General features: G+C 37.9%; 1 protein-coding gene across 1 annotated transcript in view; it reads left to right on the top strand.

Annotated features, from left to right (window-relative positions):
• The first annotated feature begins 10768 nt into the window (after positions 1-10768).
• The window catches only part of LOC128309736 (LIM/homeobox protein Lhx3-like), a 44483-nt gene continuing 36866 nt past the window's right edge, over positions 10769-18385 (top strand). Inside the window, exon 1 of the mRNA XM_053046198.1 lies at positions 10769-10783. The gene's annotated coding sequence lies outside the window, so the exon portion shown is untranslated. The remainder of the gene's footprint in view (positions 10784-18385) is intronic.

Here is an 18385-nt window from a genome sequence, read left to right on the forward strand (position 1 = left end):
CATTTTTTGCCAACCACGCAGACTACCAATAGACAAATTGAAAGAAGCCCAAGCGGAATTTAAATTTATGATAGAACAAGGTATTTGTCAACCTTCAAAAAGCTCATGGGCCAGTCCCTTACACATGGTTAGAAAATCAAATGGGAAGTGGAGACCGTGTGGAGATTATAGAAACCTGAACGCAGTAACAGAACCGGACAGATACCCGATACCACACATTCAAGACTTCGGTAGTATATTACACGGCACAAGCGTATTTTCCTGCATAGATCTCCAAAGAGCTTACCATCAAATCCCTGTTGCGGAACAGGATATACCGAAGACAGCGATAACCACCCCATTCGGTCTGTTCGAGTTTCGTTATATGACGTTCGGATTAAGAAATGCCGGTCAAACACTACAAAGACATCTCCATTCTATTTTTCGCGATCTACCGTACGTTTTCCCGTATATCGATGACCTATGCATCGCTTCGTCGAATGAAGAACAGCACCTGAAACATCTACGAACGGTTTTTCAACGCCTAAGAGAAAACAGTTTGACCATCAATGTAGAGAAGTGCCAAATAGGTAAATCTTCAGTAATTTTTCTCGGTCACGCGATCACACCAAATGGTATCAAACCAAATCCCGAAAAAATCCAAGCGATTCTTGATTTTCCACGCCCTAAGGTTGCAAAGCAGTTAAAAACATTCATTGGAACGATAAATTTCTATCGACGTTTTATTCCACATGCAGCAAGTAACCAACAACTTTTGCAACAAATGATTCATGGTAACGTTAAGAATGACCACACACCGCTAAAATGGGACAACAACACCGAAACGGCCTTTTTGAAATGTAAGGAAGATTTAGCTAATGCGACACTCCTTGCACACCCTTCGCCGCAAGCAAATTTGTGTTTGCATGTGGACGCGTCAAATGTAGCAGTTGGGGGCGCACTACACCAAGTAACTAACCATGGCCTCGAACCTCTGGCATTTTTTTCAAAAAAGTTGACACCAACGATGCAGAAGGCTAGCACGTACGATCGCGAGCTTTATGCAATGTACGAGTCGGTACGATACTTTAAGGACCTTCTTGAAGCACGTGTTTTTTGTATTTACACCGATCATAAGCCACTCGTGACAGCTTTCCTCCAACGACCTGAACGAGCCAACCCTACACAACAGCGTCGATTATGTTTTATAAGTGAGTACACAACGGATATTCGTCACATTCCAGGGGAAGGAAACAATGTTGCAGATATGTTAAGCCGGATAGAATCCATCTTTTCCGAACCCATCGACTACGTCCAAATGGCGGAGATGCAACGAACGGATGCCGAAATCGCCGAGTTTATCCAACAACCTCCCACAGGCACCATGATTCGTGTGAAACCTTTCATACTTCCATCGAAACAAGGCACATTGTATTGTGATGTGTCAACCCCTGAGATTCGTCCTTTGGTCCCGAAAACACTCCGTAAGCAAATCATCGCCAAAATACACCACATTTCGCACCCTGGCATCAGAGGTACAACACATTTGGTGAGTAAACGGTTTGTTTGGCCATCCATGAGGAAAGATTGCAGGAACTTTGTCACCACCTGCATTCAGTGCCAAAGAAACAAAGTAACCAGGCACAACCTCACCAAACCGGAACAGATTACCGTACCACCAGATCGTTTTCATCACGTACACATGGACCTGATTGGACCTCTACCTCCTTCAGAAGGCAATATGTATTGCCTTACAATGATTGACAAATTCACCAGATGGCCAGAGGTTGTACCACTACCCAACATGACAGCAGAGACGGTATCCCGAGCATTCATCGCAACCTGGATTGCGAGATTTGGAGTACCAGCTAAAATCACCACCGACCGCGGCAGGCAGTTTGAAAGCGAGCTTTTCAAAAAGCTATCTGAAACACTGGGCATCGACCATTTAAAAACATCCCCTTACCATCCACAGGCAAACGGTCAGATAGAACGTCTTCATCGCCAATTGAAAGCAGCCCTCATTAGCCATGATCGAGCCAGATGGACAGAAGCACTCCCGTTGGTGTTGTTAGGGATGCGCTCCACGATTAAGGACGACCTAGGAGCAACGGTAGCCGAGCTGACGTATGGCACCAACTTGCGTTTGCCTGGAGAATTTTTTGAGAATAGCAGTACTGTCCCTAACCTAACACCCGAGTTTATTTCGAATCTTAGAGCTATCATGAGACGATTGAAACCCATCCAAACATCCAATCATGACACTAACAGAAAAACCTTTGTAAACTCTAATCTGCAGTTTTGTAGTCACGTATTTGTACGCATAGATAACGTTAGACCGTCCCTCACGCCACCTTACGACGGTCCATACAAAGTATGTAAGAAAGGAAAAAAGACTTATACAGTAGAAATTAAGGGTAGGAAAACGGCAATCTCGATTGATCGCCTGAAACCAGCATTTTTGAGTGAATTCACCAAGCCACTCGCCAAACATTGTGATCAAAAAGATGTAACTCCCAGACAGCCGTCGTACCAAACCCGTTATGGCAGGAATATTTTTCGTCCACGAAAAAATTAAAGAAAGGAGGATGTGATGTAGCAGCTCACTGCATATTGCATGCAAGCGTAAATAGGAACACTCAACTCGCGAGTATAAATTATCTGCGTGAGCCTAGCGTTAGGCGCAGATTCGCGATGTCACAGATTTATGTGATAGAATAAAAATTAGCTCTCTTGCTTCTTGACCAGCGAACCGATAGCACGTACGTATACCACATCATCCGAAGGACACATTTTCCGCTACCATCGATCCTCTAAAGAACTAATCAATTGTTTCTTGATGGTGTTGGCAAAAAATATATTGGTCGAAGTTGTTCATTGTACACTTTCGAAATTGCTAAAATTTTTCTATTAATATCAGTGTCAGGACAAAGTTTGATGTAGATTTTTTTTGCATATCGGCATATACGCCTGTTGGTACTAAAAGCATACAAAGATACTCAAGTAAAATAATCGTCAATTCACACGAGGGCAGCCAATTCGGTTTAGAAGTTAAATTTGATATATGTTTATGCTCATACCACTAACAACAATCTCACGAAAGCCACAAACATTCTTACAGCGGTTAAGTTCTACACGAACTCTGAAGAAACGTTAAAAGTTTAAATAGCTGCAATAGACATTTTGGTTTGAGGTGTGGCAAGTTTCTTAGACACATTCTATGCAGAAATGCAAAACTTGTTTAGCTTGTTGTTTCTGAAACTGGCCGTACTGGTTGGACAAACCAGCAAATAACAGATTTTACGAAATCTTTTAACTAAGTTATCATAAAATTTTGTCAAAATCATATAAATTTTAAGGTTACATGTATGCTGTTAAACATGCATTATTTTACATTTATGCCATATGTGTGTAAATGCAATCCACATCGATTTTTGTAAGAAATTCACATCTTTGCTCTAATGCAATTCCGTAACTTTCGTCGAAATAGAGAAAAGTAACATTTTACCGAGTGATCGTCATTCATATACCGCAAAACAAGTTCAAGCTCTGTTTATGCTTCCGAGATGCATGAGATCGTGTCCGTTTTCGTACATTTTCAACCTGTCTTAAGCTATTAGGATTAGTTGGCAAAGTTTGCAGTCATTTGATTATTGGGCTTGGACGTTGCATGCAGGCATCGGAGATCCGATTTAACGGCATATGGTGAAACTTTTCCTGAAACTCGTTTCAATGCAATTGTCAGAGCGCTTTATGGTTGGATACAAATTTACTGACGTTAACATGCACATTTTTTCTCTGGCAGGGAAATATTGTTTAAGCAAGAAAATCAATTTGCTAGCATTATCCCAGGAAAACAACAATTATGTTGCAAGTGTTGGGGTTGTTGCGCGAAGAAATTAAAATAAATTTTCTGTTTTTTTCCTGCAACCAGTTTGGTTGAAAATTGTAAAATTTTATGATCGGAGTTTCAATTATATTTCATTTCATTATTTTTTATTCGTTTCCGCATCACTGCAAATCGCCCAAAGAACATCCAAATAACGGCAGCGTGTGAGTTTTAATCTACGTTACAATTGGATTATTATGCTTTGACAATTCCCAAAGATCATTTTGTCAATTGACATATTGAATTTCCATTCAGAAGAAGTATATATTGCAATGTCACTGTTGAAGAAATAGACAAAATTACCCATCGATACCGGAGAGCCAGATGTTCTCAAAACCCTTCCTTCAAAGAGATTTTATCCCAAACCAATGGCAATACCCAAGCTATGATAGGAAATTCCATCAGAAAAATTAAATCAATTTAAGAAATTAAAAAGAAAGAACGCTCCAATTCCAAGCATACCCCAAGCGGCGATCGCAGCATAAAAGTCACTCGTTTGGAGAAATCAGTTCTGTGCTTTTCACTTACACCTTTGGCTCTTTTTTCTGCTTCCACTGTACTCTTATCGATGCCGCCGCCGTCTCTTCCTACTTCTGATCTGGATTTACGCTTGACTCACATGTACACGCAATGCATTTGGTAATAGATGCTGTCGGTTGAGGAATCGAAGTCTACGGTCGAGAGTTTTCTTTTCCAAATCGGTACCCAGGTGGAAAGCAAATTCAATCTGCTCTCTATTTTTAAAATGATTACAAATGCATTCCCGAATATTGAAGGGAGTGCAAGCAGCATTCTATACCGGACATCGAAGCTTTGCCAGAATGTTTTGGATTAAGTTTGGGTTGACCGGTCGCCGCCTATGCCGACTATTGGGAGCGCCAGACATTTCACATTTCGAGGAATTCCAGAAAGCTGTGTATTTGACAATTCGATCGATTTGATTAAATGTATAGTTTTTGTGCACTTGGACATATTCATGAAGAACGGCCACGCCGTACTGCTTAAATCTATTGGAATCTTAATGTAAAGCACAATTCATATTAGTTTGGAGACATTTTCTTCTCCGAAAAGTGAAGGGGCACTTCTGCCCCTGTTATTTTATATTAAACTAATCTCTTACACTCGCATTGCAAAAGTTAATACACGATATAATAAACAATTGCACACGCGATTCCATCTCCAGGTTTTGGGCTTCAGTAAGATGGGCTCGCCGTACCCTATCTATTTGCGGTCCCTGTATTTGACGCTGCAGCCGCTTCATATTCTTGACTTGCTAGAGAAATCGTCTGAACCGCTCAATGCCCACGGAGACGTCGTATTACATTCGCGGAGATGCGACGTCCTGTAAAATTAATATTTTTAAAAGATATACCAATGAATATTCCAATAGTTGAGCCTATTTTATTTGCTATTTAGTGTTTGCATGAACATGCAAACATAACATACAGCTAACTTTTAGACCGTTATACTTTCATACTAGAAGCCTAGTGCATGTACTATCGCTGTTTGAAGACCGTGGTCATTATTTCTATTTTGCAATTTATATTAGCAAAAGTAAACGATAAAATAACTTAATCTTTTTACTCGTAATTAGGTTTTTTTTTATTAAAGCAGAACGGCCAGACCGTATTGCTCTCAAATTTACGTTGTTCTAGAAGAATGAACGGTTGTTCAAATTTATTGCTCGTGAAACTCTAGATCGGTTTTTCCGAATACATCAAATTTTTTAGAATCATTTATTTCAATCATCAGAATCAAAATGTGGTCTTATCGGTTGTTGAAAGCTACAATTCTCAGGTGTTTATCATGTGTTAACAAATAATAGTAAAAGCCTGAAGATCTTTTTAACTCCATTGCATGAATGTTTTCCGATCCTTTTTATTCCACCTGCACCGTTCCGTTCCGTACCCGTTATTTGTATCTAAGTTTAATATGTAAACAATAAACCAAATCAATGAAAACTAATGCAATGGTTTCGGACAGATCTTTCTAGCTGCAACATTCGCTCGTTAACATGAGTTCGTTCGAAACCAGCAGCAGTGATTGAGGCAGCAGCGCTAACATCAGCAGTGCACGGTGGAATAATGCATTACCTATGGATTGAAAAGCTTATTTAAACACAGTGTGACTGGCAAATACCCGAAGGGTACATACATCACTCGCTCCGACACGTTAGTGAAATGGAAGAAAATCAAACGTTCTTAGTTTTTAGCAAGGGTATTGATGTTCCAACGTGAATCCTTTAGCCAAGATTTGTTCTTTTCTTTGGAATGTGTTTTTCTTTATTTATGTATAGATAAAACTATTGTGATAATCCTACATAACAGGTATAAATATAGCATCCATGGCCAACGACTGTTTGTGTTAGAAACCTCGTGTGGAAAAACAATGTTTCTTGAAACATTTGTAAACAGTTTATTTTATTTACTGTAAGTATCGATTCTGTTCATCCATGGATTTTAATATATCCTTTGGTGTACACATGGACAAAATGCCGTATAAATGTTGAACAATTTTAAACAATTTTAAACAATTACCATTTTAAACTAAAGTGATTTAAAAAATAAATTATTTAAATTGTTAAATTGTTACTGGATTAATAGATTGCAAAGATTAAAGAAATTGATATTAAGCTATAAGTATACTATTTTTCTATTATCCCTCTCATACTGCCAACTAGTGATTAAAACTTAAGTGGTCGTTTTACATTACTTTGATACATAGTTCCCTATTTAATGTTTGTCAAGCGTAGTTGTACCGAACGAGAGTTAGTCACTTTGACGTTGTATCTTCTAATTATGTTACAAATGCATAGAATGTAATCAATGAATGTTGACCGTAAAGAGAACGAATTAAACCTTCATTTGATGTATTATTCTCCTCAAGCCCGTGTTGGCATTGAATCATTCGCAGCAAAGCAATGGTCAGGATTTTGGAGGTCTGCATATGTCCAACGAAATTCGGAAACTGGCGCTAGTTTTCTACAAACTCCCCTCCCCGCTCCTTTCTATTCTAGATAGCTTTCTGTCCTGTAAACTATACGGTGGTAAGCATATTAAGGAATAGCATATGGTGAATCAATTCCCAAAATGCAGCTCCTCTGAAACGTAGAGAGACATGGAATGCTACATGACACAGTACGCTCAAGTAGATTTATTTGTCGTTCAACTTTCTCAAATATCTGAATCGTAACCCGATCCGAAGCATGGAATTGGAAAGCATTTGGTATGGCCAGAATGCAGCGTGTGGCAGTTTTGTCCATGTGTCCACCAAAGGATATATTTAAATCCATGAATGGACGAGAATTGAAAATAAATTTTATCGATAGAGATTTAGCAGAAATAATAGGAAAATGCACTCAACGAAATTTATCTTTTCACGATCCGTCTATTCCTGTTAGGTTGGTCAAGGGATGCTTTAGAAAAAGGTCGAAAAGGCGAAGATCGTTGAAATATTTTTACTTTTCTTAAAACCTCCGTCAAAGGCGAAGAAAATAATGTTCATGTTGTATGTAGAGCCTTTAGCGTTCGTTTTATGTTATTAATGTAAAAACTATGCTCGATGTCATTGGTCGTTTTGTTTTATTATTATACATAGTGAGCCTCTCAAATCTGGATTACAAAATACGCACATTTTCTGTTGCATAAAACATGTATTCCTCATTGTTTTACCCAATCTCCTTTCAAGAATATTTGTTTCTATTTTGCATTTTATATTTTTCAATCGAAATCTTATATTGTATAGTTTATTGTAACAAAGTTTTTTTTTTTTTGGATAATTGCTTGACTTTGGAGAAGATTAAGTTTAGGTGCAATTCCTTAAAAAAAATAATTATAAAAACATTTTTTAAATTCATCTTTTAGCTAAAACATGCACGTATGTGATGGTGATATATGAAATTCGTTACATTTTTTTGTGTTTGTCCGTTGTACCTACGAACCGAGCGAAGGAGATACCACCGCGTCAAAGAACACAGCAAATTCAATTTATTCCGACTAACTTTGAGATTTCTCGTTTTTTAAGATGTTTGTTGTACATGGTGCATTTGTAGATTTATTTTTAAGGACTGTCCGCACGTTGGACATCCTTGGAGCGCAAATCGATCTTGTTTGCGAACGAAAGCTGATATTTGGTTAAATGTACCGAAACGTAAGCGAATCGATTCGGAATTGATGAGAAATTGAGGCATTTTATAACGCAAAATGCATCAACATCAAGATATCTGGATTTGTTTTTTTTTAATTTAGTCTATTGTTCGGACAAAACGGTTATACAATATAAAAAGTATCAGTTAATAAAGTTAGTAAATGCGATACATCACTTTTGTTTATAATGGCTGAATAAAATCAACTAACATTATAGTTTATTTTTAAAACGTAGTTCCTTTAATAATCCGTTAAATGAAAAAGCGCAAATATAATGAAATACTAATAAATCAAACTATTATATCACATGTTTTATTTCAATTTACGTCTGGGTGTTAAAAAAAACTAGATTCAAATATTCGGCACCACACAAACAACGCTCAATGTCTTCGATGAGCTGTTAACCGTATCGGTGGTTTCCGGTTGTGCTTAAATTGATATTAAATAAGCATCATCACCGTCGCTGAATGATGAAATAAAATAAAATAACAATAACAGTAGCAATGATACGTCAGAAAGCGAAACGATTCGCGCTGCTTCCGGTTTATCTGTTGTCTGTCGTGTTTCGGTCGATTTTTTGTTCATTCGGTTGCTTCGTGCAAAATAGTAGCACGCGCGCACCACACGGCAAGTGTACATCAACGCTTGCTTTCGACCTGAAGAAAGATGTGGTAAAAGGTTGGTTATCTCAGGACGAAAGTACGATGAGGGTATTCCAGAAGGGCAAACCAGCGACAGAGCAAAGCACCACTAAAACGTGTACTGGAAGGAGCAAGAGAGAAAAGCAAGTGAGCGAAAAGGAAAACGAGAGAAAATCAGTAGCAATGTCAGGAGAAGGAGTCAGCGGAGACAGGAAGATAGGAGCACAAAAATTTTGAGGAAAATCGACAGTGGTTGCGGTACCAGGTCTGAAGGAATGTGACGAGTGAAAGAGTAAATAAAGTATGCAATTATGATCTCCTTTTATCATGCTGTTTCAATCCTATTTTCCGCCTGTTGTACGATACCATTAGCATACTTTGATAATGTTGTCTGTGGGCGAGAAAACAGCGTGGAACGGTGCGACGCGGTACGTTTAAGTGATTGTGTTGTGAGAAAATAGCTTTGATCATATTGGAAATTTTGCCAGACGCTGCCTACCTACACGACGCGTGCGAACGCTGTACGGTTCGGATTGCTTTCGTGTAGAAACTCAAGCGGGGAAAATCGAGCAGTGTTCGGAAAATCGTCGCTTGCCATATCGCCCGGGTTCGTCTTTATTGGCATTGCTCCCGCTCAACAGGGGAATGTGGACAGTTTTGTTTTGATTCCATCCGTTCGTAGCTTCCAGCAGGATTCGTGATATAATTACATTATTTCCCCTCTCGCATTTCGCATCGTCAAGTTCTCCTCCTTATTTATATCACAGCCTGCTTCCCGTTCTGTCCGTCACGCACATACACATACTAGTACAACGCTTCACTCCAACATAGCACCAAAGAATGCTCGGGATGTGGCAGCCATAAGCGTGCACATAAACACAGTGATATTCATTCAATTACAATTATCGTAATGGCGCCAGATCGTCCTTTAGTGGTTGTGCCGTAATCGAGAAAAGTGGCTATTGTAAGGATGCCGGGTAGGGTGGTAAACACAGGAAGCCAGAAGGGAGGTCAGCACCCTTTGTCAAAGAGATTTTTTTAGAGAGAGAGAGAGAGAGAGAAAAAAGAGCTACACTACGAGGGAGAGAATTGTGCGTTGGAGAGTGTTTCTCTCTGTTTTGATTTTTTCCACCCAGGGCCACAATGGGATGTACATTCCACGCTCATTTTCCTGCATCGGAGATGTTTTGCAAAGCCAAGATGCTTCGGAAAAGCGGCAACATTTGTGTTGATGGTCGCGAACCGTAAGGATGTGTTTCTGCAAGCGTTCTGTCCATCGCAACAGTGTCGTGAAATAGAGTTTCGGTGGTTTGTGAAACAGAAGCATTCAGTGCTGAAACGTCCGGCAGTGAATCAAATACTTTTCATTATCAACAGTGTAAGTGAATGCCCTTACCATGCGCTTAGTATGATTTGTTGCTGAGTTTTTATTGCTAAAAAAAGGGTTAAATTACTGCGACGGATATTGTAGCCAGTGGAGAAAATACAGTAAAGTATGTTAAGAGTTACGGTGAATGGTAAAAGCAATGAAAAGTGAGCTAGTCATATTGAGATGGGTTCTAATGCGGCAAATTGAATTGTTGTGGTACAAAGAGCAATTCAGCCACGATCGAGAAATTCATCTGTATCACCAAAAAGAGCTGTTGTACAACTTTGAAAACTTTTGGTTCATATACAATACCTTACGCTAAATTGCTATCTTATTAAATTGTTTTAATGTTTTGAATCTATGTTTTGCAATATTTTCCATATCGCCAAAATAGTTTCCAATGTGCGGAACATTTGTAAATTAGCAATAATTAAATGTATGATATTATCATTACCTAAATTTTCATCATCGTTGCAATATTCCATAACAAATCGCTTTTTGTTCATAAATTAGTGGAATATATCAACTACATGAACAGTCAGATCGGCCTGTGTAACAGATGCATTTTTCGTATAACCCTGTTGTTCGAGTGAAGTAAATAAACGGGTTCTGTGTTGTTAACTGAAGAAAAGAGCCGCCAAGAAACAGGAAATTAGTGTAGTGTACCTCTAAAATAAAACAGATATACGGAACCTCGACGTATGTTTCACATCTGAGGTATATTCCAAATTGCCAACAGCAAGTAGAATAATCAACTGTGGTAAGTGCACGTTTCAATATCTTTATTTAAAAGTAATTTAATTTCCCTGCCCCTAATGAACAATGGTAAAAAATAACACACCCGTTCCCCTGTGACGCCCTTCCATTTTTGTCTGTTAAACGATCAACTAACAGCCCGAGGAGGAATGAAAAAGTCGTTTGGATACAAAATACAGCTAACAGTCACCCAATGCCAAAAGAAGGGTGGAAAAACCTTTATAGAGAATGGCAGATTTGTGGTATACTGGTACAGGGAAAGAGATTCGGATAAATGGCTTTTAATGTCACTATATAGGTACAGCTGAAGTGTGATGGGGGATTGAAATAAACTGTTAACGGGAAATGAGCTTTTTCTTTTATTAACCTCATCAAGACATGTAGGTTGGAATTTTACCGAGTTACAAAGTTTGGTTGGTTTGCATTGTTCAGATTGTTGAGCAAATAATGTCACCATTAAAAACAATATACAATTAGTTTCTTTGAACTGCTGAGTAAACAGACGAAAATTCATTGTCTGTAATTTGTTATTCGATTATGTTGTAGTCTTTATTCAATATTATTTTATAATTGACTATCAGCTATATAAACTGCAGGAGAACTTTGACCAATTAACGCGTGAATAGTTAAATATGAACACTCGTAAACGTGTTTGTTGTAGATGTGGTTCCTTCGTTTAGTTGCCATCGATCGACGCAACGATGTGTAACACTAGATTGGTCGTGACTGGTAAGAATGCAAGGAATGCTGATTGATTGACACTGTGGCAGACAAAACACAATTGTGCACAAAAATCCTTTTCATAAACTTTATTTAAAAGTAACGAAAAATAATATATATTTTTGAGAATGAAACAAAACCAAATTAAACATGGTAGAAAAATATATTTTTAAGTGAGCAAAATTTATGTATTTAAAAAATCAATGAACAGAGAACAAGACTTTCTACTATCAATAAATGTAATTATAATTAAAATATTAAACTTTTGCCCCGTACGCAGGACTGACTATCCAACTACGGGTCAATAAAGTCATAGTAAGCAGACCTCTTTAGCTTGTTGTGCCGATTGAGAAGAAGATTAAAGTTTTGAGAGAGCATGCTACCTCATATTACACACATAACCAATTGTAGGAAAAAGCGTAAAACAGACAAACACGCTACTATTTGGGATTAATATGGTTAATACATTTTGCTCTAAACGATATGCACCACCGATGTATAGCTCCTAACATGCATAATTGTAATCTTACTGTGTCTGTAAATAATTTCGAGCCACGTGCCACTGAACTTACAGCTCGAGGATTCGTTTTCTTCGGAGGGTAAAATTATCCTACAGCGCGTGGACAAGGGAAATGTGTTCATTCTTTCTTTACTTTTCCCATTTCCGGTCTCCTTTTCAGCGTCGCGATACGATACAAAGCATCAGCAACAAATGCCGCCGTGAAAGAGTAATGCCTTTTTTTTGGGGAGCGGCACTTTTTGCAATCACTTGATTGCCATTTTTCCGAAAAAGACTCTCTCAGATTGGCTCCCGATGCCTTGCAAAGTTAGCGGTACGAAGTAAATGTGGTGTGAAGGGAAATGGAATGATGGACGTATAAGTTTAATGGAATGTGTAGGTGTTGGATCTGGCTTACCGAACTAGAATGAGTTGCATTCAAAAAGGAAGCTCCCGTGAGAGTTGAAAGATATTGCTCCTACGTACGAGCTCTCTGGAAAATACGATAGATCGACAAAAAGTAGAGGAAAACCACTTAAATGACTGTGTTACAAAACAATCGAGGGATTGATTTTCAGGCAGAAGAATGAAGTGAAATGTGTAAAAGCGCTCACATGCTTTTGTAATCTCTTTTATTAGATTTAACTACGGCATGTTGTAAAAAAGTGCTGTTCGGAAGAGTCTTTACAAAACGATTATTTGGAAAGTTTTGTTTAAATTGTAATTTCCTAATAACATAAAGATATCCAAGTGGATCCATAGTATTATTTGGAAATATAACTTATTTCGGCGGTTTTCTCCCCTATTTTGTGTGAATCATGATAGTCAAACCAGCGTAATGCGTGGTTTTAGATAATTAAAAATCGTGTCTGTTTTGTTCGGAAAAGCTAAACCAGTGCTAATAAGCGCTATGTCGTCCTTTGCTCGCCATATAGAAAGTCTCAAACATCAAACACACAAAATGGGATACATTCCCTGCATGAGTTCTACGCACATATCGTGAATATGCAAAAGCTTTGTAGCAAACGGCTCGTACAAAAGTTTATTCTGTAGCGGTCTGCACACCAGTGCGTTTATCGAATCAGTAGAAAGCACACTAACTAACTTGCTAACTAACTACCTAACAACAAGCATAAAATATATGCGAATGCCTCGAAGTCCGTTACTCCTTGCGCAAATGGTTCCTCTTGCTTTGTACGCTCGGAGGTAGGTTTTAGTGGAACTCTTCGTCTAATGGGTAATTGTTTTCTCCTGAAATTTTTGCAAGCCAATTTATGCAGCCATTACAATTATTCAAAGTACCAAAAAGAAATACCATGGGAAATGGCACAGTTTTGTGCGAAGAATAGGAACCACCATGTTGTTGAATAATTTTCTATTAAACTTCATTATTCAGCATTTTTCACGAACGTTCAGCGTTCAGTTAAAACATAATATTCCATAAAACTTTCAATTATATTTAATTCAATTTTCATGATTCTGTATACCATTAGAAACCCAAAAAAATGGACGCCATTAGTGACGTGGTCTTCACACGACCGGACTGAGACAAAAATCCCTTGCGGACCCAACCCCAGTAGCAAGGGCTGACTGTCTGGCTACGTGATAAAAATAAGCCGATACGGCCTGACCGTTCTAACGAAACAAAAAAAGTGTCGAAATTTGTGCAATTGTTATAAATTTGTTTTCAAACTTACTTGAAATATAATGTTTTTATTCGAGACGTTTGATACGCAGTTGAATGAAAAGAAATGAGAGAATGAAAATTTTACAACAAAAGGATGCGATTCATTAAAATTCCTTAACTGTAGACTGCTACAAGCTGGCAAGGCAACATTCGATTTATTATTTGCATGCTTGTTCGGGAAAGCGTGAAATGTGAATCATTTGTCCATGGGTCCCCATATTGGATGCTGCTATTCCTCCGTACGATTCAGCCCACATTTTGTGTTCATAAACGAAATTACCTACCGGTTACCGAGAATCCTCAAAGGGGTACCAGTATTCGTGTAAGATGATCAGTACTCCACTGAAACCGAAGAGTTTTCCACAAACTCACTGACTTACACACACACGCGAAAAATTTCCACACTTCACACTTCGTGAGCATCACCTACCAAATCACAATCCAGTTACTTCCGTCCCAATATTCATGGTATTGTCCATACAATCTACTCAGAAGGATATAACCGTATCGGATTCGTTTTTTTATCGTAGCCTTACCCGACTGGCGCAGCATGCTTTTCAGCGGCACTTTTGCCGGTTCGGACCGACTGTGCTAGGCAAAACTCTAAGCGTCTTATGTGTGGATGGCTGGATTTGCGAGCACCACGTGTCCACTGGTTGGCTAAAACATATCACAGAGACGTACGAAACAGGGGGTGTTACACACATTGTCTATTAGAAGCGACAAACCTGGGACGGAAGAACGACGCAACAGCGACGGGATGGCGGACGAAATCAATTTAATATTTTTCCATTTTCAATTTTCTGTATATGTCCACCTACTAACTCTGTTCAATTCTGCCGACTCGTACTTCGTTCCTTACGCTTTTGCAATCCTTTGTTATTTCGGGAGTATATCACATAGAAGGGCACAAAATCTGCATCTCTGTACCTCGGGACAGGCGTTTTTTCTTTGTTCTCTGACTCCTTACCGTCCAATAGAGAATCCGAGAGAATCATCCCGCAAAAGCAAAACCAATTTTATAGATTTGCGGACATGTTTGCTTGCACGGGATTCCGATGCGGCCTTGTTGCTGCAATAAAAACAAAACATGACCTTCTTAATAACTCATATCTTTTCCACACGTTTTTAACCTGACTAAAAAAGGAAATAAATTCAAAAGAATGTATGGAGGCTTCAATACTTTCAACTTTGAGTGATTCTGTAGAGCGATCAGGAGCTCAGGATGTGGTATCAAATCTGTCAAGTGCAGAGTAATCGAATGTGTATCACTAATGTAAATGTAAGACACTTAAAAAGGTCGTTGAATAATGGTGCATCTTTGCAGTTTTCTATAAAACGACCCGTTAGCTATTCGTTTTACTTCCTAGTAATACTTACACGTTACGCTCCCGAAGTACTAGTTGCATAGTTACTGCAAACTTATTAAAATTGTAATAATGATAATATTTGATTGTTTGCTCAAGAAAACACTCGTATGCATACCGTAAATATGCGTGACTGTAAGTTTAGGAATTCGATTTGGAGCTATTACTGTCTTGAATTATTCATTACGAGTTAGACATAGTATTGCATTTAAACGTCAGATTCCCAGATTTCTAAGTTCCAGGTTTGAGCCCCAATCGAGTGTAATTGTTTAATTGTGTATTGTCTATTCTTATTACTCTTTAACGTTCGACCCATATGAACTGATGTACTGACCCATATATTACTAATGTATTGTAACTATTGTATTCTAGAGGAAAAGAAAAAAAACGAATTAAGACTTACTTTTTATGAAATCCTCAGTGCTGGATCACGTTCTTTTAACTGTCTAGTTGTTGAAATTTCACCTACTCACTCTATTCTGCAATGATGTTTTTTGCCAATCTACGTTATTGTTTGATATTTGAGATCATTAAATGTTGTTATGTAGGGTTTTGAAAATCAGTTCGGAACAATCATGAGTCATCATTAGCCATGCCATTACGCTATAGATGCATGTTTTGAAAGTTAAACTGATTCTCAACGATCAATCCTTTCAGCACTATTATCACAATCCGCAGACGTTGACACGTGTCAGAACGGTCGACCCCTTCATTGCTATTGGGAGTTGGGAAGGTTTAGTGAGATAAGTATGGCTTGAAGTCCTCTTCCACGCGCTTCCGGTGTTCGGCGCATATAACCGTGATGATGATAGGATAGGGCGTTAAAACATGCTGAAAACTGCACAAAATATCATCACACTCCCTTTCAAAAATGTCCGCTCACTCGACTTTTCGTTCCTTCAGATGCTCGCATGGCTTTCGTTTAGCAGACGAAACGGGGACGACAAATCCGCAGGGCGACAGGAAACTTTTAAATAGAAAGAAAACATCATTAAAGAATTTATTCAGCCCTCGTTAGAGAAGTTTAAATTCAAAACTTATTATAATTTAATGGCGGCAAATCAGGGCCGCATTATTAAAATTTTTTGTGTTATTTTTACGCTTCCTTCCACCCTCGTTTCGTAAACTCTTGCGCTAGTGTTATGTGGTCTTTTTTTTGAATTTCAGTGTGAACTGTATTTTTTTTCAAACCCTTAGCCTTGATGGTGTCATTTTCCAACACGGCTGTATCAAGTACACTGAAAATTTGTGTAAATGGTCATGTGAACAATACGTTTATAAACCGTTTATCGATACTGCCATGAATTTGCATTATAAAGCACTACGCCTGGAAAGTATCTTTTGTTATCAAATTTACTATATCAATGCTTTGTATCGCGTATATTATTAGAGCTAGATTATCGACAGACGAATCAATTTAACTTATTACATGCAGATGAATTATTGAATTTTATCTTAATATCTGTTATTATCTTATTATTATAATTATTTTATAAATGTTCGTATATGCTGGAAATTCTCTCTAGATTAAACCACGCAACTTCTATTGTGCTATATTTTTACTTATGTCACGAATTGTTCATTAGGCCCTTTAAAATAAATATTAGAAAAATTTTGGAAAAGTTTATTTGGAATAACATATGAAAAACAATCCTTTCTGCCATTGCAATATTGTCATAGTTGATACTAGTGGGTAACAGTATTAGAAAGACAAATAATGCTATAAAATAATAATAAACAGTATTTTTTTGTAAAACACGAGTAGGCGTTTATAATAAACAAAGAGTGCTTATGTTATGTTGATTGAGTATTTTGTTGCCAAGAGCTACGCAATGATAGGAAGAATGGTTTACTAGAATGAAAGAGAAAAAATTATAAATGCTGTTTGGATGGTGTTTTTATGGCGTGGAACGCGAATTTCCAATTAATTTAATGGGATGAAATATTGATTTCATGTGAGTCGAACCATTCTACTAACTGTTTGTATCCTTTCATCGCTTTTGTTTTGGGCATTTCCAAAAATATACACATTGATAATTTGATCATTAGTAACGTTAGTTAAACAATATCTCATGAGTACTGCTTAAATCTGTAAATGCTGTAAATGTACACTGAAAATATCTTTAATCTATTGCAAGTACTTAAAAGTTAAAGTTGATCTACAATTTTCAACAGTAAAACATTTAGAAATAAAAGAAATAAGCAATGAATTAGTAATACTAATAATCCTTAATTAGAATAATAAAGTAATAAAATATCTTAATTCAATAGATAAGTTCAGCCGTTCCGCTAATATAACTAAGAAAAAGTAAACAAACTACGCAGGATTTAATTATTTTTCAGTATTCAGTTCAGATTATTTGTCAGTATTCAACGTTATTATTAGAGCGATTACTTGGACTTCTTCACTACAGTTAAAACTATTGTGTATTGAGTAGATATAACAACGTCATTTGAAGCGTGATCTCCCGTCGGAACTGGAAAACAGTATTACCAAACATCTTCAGCATTCGGTCGAAGGCTTTTATCCTTCGAATGTTAACACTATTTCCATCACCCGATCCCCTTCCTTGCGCACGTTTCATTTTGAGCGCCTTTCATTTTTTAATGGTTTTCTTCCGTATGCCGCGTTACGCCGGTGTAACAGCAGTTCCGACCGCGGAGGGAACCGTGTGAGCTTCGGCCGATGTGTGAGTGCTGAGTTGTTGCGCTTTGCAGATGCGTCCTGGATATTCGGAGAACATTAAAATGCTCTTTGAAACATTTATATCGACTACAAGCAAAACCCATTCGCCTTTAAAAGCATTTCCACCGTACGTTTCTATGTGCGAGCCCGTGGAGTATATCCTGGTTGCATTTTCCATACCATGATGCATGGTCAGAAATCTTTCTACCTACCCACTGCAGTCACGGCCAGCTTTTTCGCCACTTTTAATTGTGTTATATTCATCGGTTCATTCTAGAACCGAAGAATGGAATGAAGGATGAATAAGTTACCGATATCAATGGTATGGGAACATATTTTAATGTTTTACCAATGGTTATCATCCGGATTTGTATCTCAAATGCGTTGCAGCGATAATGCATGTTTAAAATTCATATAAACTGAATAAATAGCATGATTCTTTGGCTTGATTTTGTCACCCAGATTGTTCGCTACTGACTTATCGTTTCGTTTGGTCAACCCGTTAGGTGAAATGTCTAGGCCTCCGACATAGTGATTGTGCGTTTGCCAATTGTTCGTTCAGTCGAGCATCTGAGAGGACTAACAAATTCAATGTTTCAAATGAAGCTTTAAGATTTATGAATTAGCTAATTGTGTGTGTGCACATA

Source organism: Anopheles moucheti, chromosome 2 (genome assembly GCF_943734755.1).
Source record: "Anopheles moucheti chromosome 2, idAnoMoucSN_F20_07, whole genome shotgun sequence".
Classification (NCBI taxonomy): domain Eukaryota; kingdom Metazoa; phylum Arthropoda; class Insecta; order Diptera; family Culicidae; genus Anopheles; species Anopheles moucheti.